The following is a 5,504-nucleotide window of genomic DNA, read 5'->3' on the forward strand; positions in this document are numbered from 1 at the left end:
TTGTTTAATTTCTAATACTTACAACACATCCATCTATCACTCTAACCACCTATAAGCTTGGGGAATAACCTCATTTTCGTTACTAATGTCATTTAACTCGCACGCTTTTCAATGCGTGAAAACACGGGATGTAACAAACATGCTTTTCGTCTTTCTCAAATCAAGTAAAATCTGTAATCATATGAAATTTGTAACATAATGCATAATGATACATCGGCTTACAGAGCCGCTTACGAGACTGACATGCTATATACGACTGTCTCCGCAAAGCTCTAACATAACCCAAGATACCATAACATAGATACCTAACTCGGAACACTCCGTAAGGAAATGGAGCTCGCCAATCCAAACCGGAACATCTCCTATCGTCCGTATACACCGCGTGGCGCGAAACGCAGCCCCCCCCGAAAGGGGTCAAGACAGTAATATGTACCGAGCATGTACGAAACACAAGAAATGATCGTACTGAAATAAGGAGTATAGAAAAATAGTATAGTAACCAGAAAACCACAAGGCTTACCTTTGAAACAAAAATCATGCATGTCAATATCATATCCAATTCATTATGGGACTTAGAAACATAAGTGAATAATCATCTTGTACATATGCATATATAACGTGTCCCGGCCCTCTAGTGAGGGACTCGGTAAGTAAAATCATCATATACATATACATATACATATAACGTGTCCCGGCCCTCTAGTGAGGGACTCGGTGAAATAATCATATATATACTTCCCCCGCCCTCTAGCGAGGGACTCCTGTGAATGGAATCATCATATGCCATCCTGGCCACCATCCCCATATCATCATATCATCATGTCATCATATATATATATACCGTACCCGACCCTCTAGTGAGGGACTCGGTGAATAATGCAGTGAGTTGCACGAATACGTGTCCTGGCCCGGGACTCAGTGAAAGAAGTAATAACAACTTGCATGAGCAGAGTAGTGAGAAACCATATGCATATAAATCATCTTTTAAGACTCTATAGATACGTAGACAAATCAACGCTCGAGTATCAAACGATAGTCATGTTAAATCCGTTCTAAATTCCATTAGGAGTACGTTAAAAAGAGTCTTAGAGATCGTAGACATGTATCAAACCAATCCGAGCCCGCCCATGGAAGTTACGGGCATTACTCGTTATGGAATCTTCTACGAATGTATCGAAGCGATCCGAGCCCGTCTATGAAAGTTAGGGACCTTATTCGACATAGAATCCTTTAAGATCAAACAATTTAGACAATTAAGCGAATAACCATGGAAAATTATCCTCTCTTCTTGGCTAATTTGGAAAAAGTGTAACAATTGTAAAAATACTTAAATTAATTTATAATATTATAGAAATTATCTTATTAGACAAAATTGGCAAAATATAGCCACTAAATTTTAGAAAAATTATTTTGATTTTCTAGAAACACTTTTCCCTCTGTTTAATATTTCAAGGACTCTGGATAATTAGAGCAAATTATGGGAGGTCAAAAATTAGGTGTCAACAACTGCCCCTTCGGTGTTCGGGGATGGCGAGACCATTCCCGAGCAATAAAATTTGACTAACCTTGATTTTTGACTGACCCAACTCATATCACCTCTCATTTTTATGCAATTTTCAAAATATATGGCCGGACCCTAGTTTCTGAGTTTCCTACATATCTCAGGTTTCATGAAAATTCAGGCCACTTGTAGTTTGACTCGATTATGACTTCTAAATGCAATTTAAAGCAAATTCTCGAATTTTTTAGCTGTCAAGCTGGGAAGTCTGGTGTGATTGGTAAGAGTGTGACTGACTCTCTGGCATTGAGTCCGCCTACATATCCCTGTTCTTGGGAATCAAGTCACTTGTAGTTCGACTCAATCAGAAGAAAAGGTCATCCCTTATGCTGGAGTGCCTTTATGTGTGCCGGTGTGTGTCCGATCGGTTACATAATAACAAAACAAACAAAAGCACATAAGCAAATAAGTAATCTTGTGTGGCTGAGCATGGTGAGAAGTGATCTTCCAAGTCCTGACCGAAGAGTTTGACTCTCATGGGCACCTTATCTCGACCGGCTGCGTAAGAAAGGGTTCCACGTTCGCTCCACAATCTGTCTGGATTTTAACTTAATCCACCTGCTCTATTTGTCGGCTACAACTGCCCATCCGCCGAGTAACGTTGATTTTTTGGTGACGAATATTGCGCTATCCGACCGGTTTACATCGTCTTGTCTTTTTGAGCGAATACTGCGGTCTCCCGGTCTTACATCGCTTTGTCTTTTTGGGGCGAATACTGCGGTCTCATGACCGGTTTTACATCGCTTTGTCTTTGATGCATCCGGTAGTTTATATGCATAGCCCTTTCAACAATTGAAATAAATGGCCCTCTTGGCATGTTTATATGAATGGCCCTTTTGGCACGTTTGTATAAATGGTCCTCTTGGCATGTTTATATGAATGACTCTTTTGGCATGTTTGTATGAATGACCCTCTTGGCATGTTTGTATGAATTACCCTCTTGGCAGCAGAAAAATAGATATGCAATGGCCCTCTTGGAAAATAAGAAGAAGTGATGGCCCTCTCGGTAGCAGGAAAATGGCTATGCAATGGCCCTCTCGGCAAATAAGAAGAAGTGATGCAAATGACAGATATGGCCCCTTTGGCTAAATCGTCTTTCTTTCGTCTTTTATGCCTGCTACGACCCTCTTGGTCAGGTATGCCGTATTGTTTTACCACGACCCTTTTGGCCAAACATCTGCCTTTACAGCAATTTTAGTCATTTTGTAGCCTTTGTTGGTTTAATATTTTACCCTCGTGGCCTTTTCATCCTTTCATCAGCCCTTATGGCTAGATATTCGCCCTTTTGGCATTCAAAATCTTACAGCCCTCGTGGTTGGATATTTAACCTTCATGGTATTCTGATCTTTCCTAGCCTTTGTGGCTAGATGTTTTGTCCTTGGTGGCATTCAAAACCCTATGGCCTTCGTGGCTGGATATGTATTCCGAAAGTCGGATCCTAGCAGTGGTTGTGACCTTCTTAGGTGAATCACTTCCTGCACATGAAGCAAAGTTAGAAAAAGGATCGTTTCTGACGTCCTGGGGACCTGCATCAGAAATGGATTAGTTTTTCCCTATTTAAAGTTGATCCGTGTTGTCGGCGTTGTCGCATCTTCGACTTGCTGGACTCGAAACCCTTCGGCTCCGGTATTCGAAAGATAAATTTATTTTCGCTATGCAGAAAATCGTTTGGCAAAGTTACCATAAAAGTATCTATGTGCAGGAAAATAAATGCATTATTTTGAAAGCGGTAAGATTAATTGTCATGACATGTGCTTTGAATGAGGGAGATCTCTTCTTTCGTGACTGGGGTTCTTTGCTTTCTCCCTGTGAAATTTTTTAGACCTTTTCTCAAAATTTTTGCCCTAGTCTGAATCTCGATAAACAAACTCTTGTGTCGAATCTTCTGAGTTGCGGGAAATTTTGAGGAGACCTCAAAATTTCTGTCTCAGTTTATAGTATTGAATAAACGAGGAATTTTGAGAGCAGCTCAAAATTTCTGACCCCGTTTGAAACTCGGGTTGGGCCGACTTTTCACATATGTGGCGAATTTTTGAGATCTTCTCAAAAATTCTGCCCCAATTGGGCGTGTAGCAATCCTCACTCCTTTGTGCAATCCTATCTCTGAGGCTTCCTAGGGGTTCCTTAGTTTTTTCTTATGGTACGACCGAGCTCAAAGAGCGCCTACGTATCCTGTCACAGCAGGAATTCAGGTCGAACGTAGTTCAGATAAAAATAAGGGATTTTTTGGTTTTTACTAATAATGCAACCGGGTCCCAAATGGACTGCCTATGTATCCCACTGTGGGGAAATCAGGTCATTGTGTAGTTCATATTACAAAAGATGTTTTGTTTTGCCTATCTATTACAAAACGATTACAAACAAAAGGAAATAACTAATACAAGCAAATAGAATAACGATTACAAGCAAAGAGTACTATTACAAACTGAGAAACTCCATCTTCATGCATAGCAGTGCTTGATTGCATCTGAGTTGATTGGCTTTGGCCACTCTTGTCCGTCCATTTCTGCCAATACTACTGCTTCTCGGGAGAGTACTTTGCTGACCACATAGGGACCTTACCAATTGGGAGCAAACTTCCCTTTGTATTCGTCATGATGTGGAAAAATTCTTTTGAGCACCATCTGCCCAATTTGAAAAAGTCTGGTTCTGACTCGCTTGTTGAAGGCTGTTGCCATCCTTTGTTAGTACAGCTGACCGTGACATACGACAACCATCTTTTTCTCGTCAAGTAAAGCCAATTGCTCATATCGAGCTCGACTATCCATTTTCTACTCGCTCGAATGATACTCGGGAAGGTATCTCAACTTCAGCAGTATGACTCGCTTTGGGCCTCCATAGACCCAAGAAGTATGGAGTTTCTCCCCGTCAAGTTCGGTCGTAGTACGATAGCCCAAGCAGGCACGTCGTGCCAACCTTTATGATTATCACTATTTTTCTCGCATCCTCTTGATATTTTTATTGGTCAGTTTTTACGGCTCCCTTCATTTGTTGTCGGTAGGCGTCGAGTTTCAAGTAAGGATCTTGAATTGCTCACAGATATCCTTCATCAGGTGGCTATTCAGATTTGCTCCATTGTCTGTTATGATGGACTCAGGTACACCGAATCCGCATATGATGTGGTTTCCGATGAAGTCCACTACCACTTTCTTTGTTACTGATTTGTGAAACGTTGCTTCCACCCGTTTAGTGAAGTAGTCAATAGCAACTAAAATGAACCGGTGGCCATTTGAAGTTGCGGGTTCAATGGGTCCAATAATATCCATTCCCCAAGCAATGAAAGGCCATGGTGAGCTCATAGCATTAAGCTCACTTGGGGGGACCTTGATTAGATCACCGGGGATTTGGCATTGATGGCACTTTTGCACATATTTGCAGCAATCACTTTCCATGACCATCCAATAGTATCCAGCTCGTAGAATCTTCTTTGCCAGTACAAATCCATTCATATAGGATCCACACGCCCAGCATGTACTTCTTCTAGCAGTTTGGTGGCTTCGCTGGCATTTACACATCGAAGCAGACCCAAATTCAGCGTTTGTTTGTACAACACTTCTTTGTTCAGGAAGAAACCATTTATCATTCTCCGGATGGTATTCTTTTGTCCATTTGTAATGCTTTCGAGATATTTTCGTCTTTCCAGATACATTTGATATCGTTGTACCATGGCTTGCCATCTGGCTCAGCCTCCACATGGCAACAGTGGGCATGCTCTTCATTCAGACTTATCCTTAGCGGGTCGATGTGACTGCTTTTAGAATGTTGGATCATTGATGCTATTGTGGCTAGTGCATCAGCAAATTCATTCTGTGCCCTTGGCGTATGTTAAAATTCAATCTTTCTAAACTTCTTGTACAATCTTTGTGCCAAGTTCACATATGGCAAGATCTTTTCATTCTTAGTGGCCCATTCTCCTTGTACTTGATGGATTAGTAGGTTGAAATCT

This window comes from Lycium ferocissimum, chromosome 8 (genome assembly GCF_029784015.1).
Source record: "Lycium ferocissimum isolate CSIRO_LF1 chromosome 8, AGI_CSIRO_Lferr_CH_V1, whole genome shotgun sequence".
Classification (NCBI taxonomy): Eukaryota; Viridiplantae; Streptophyta; class Magnoliopsida; order Solanales; family Solanaceae; genus Lycium; species Lycium ferocissimum.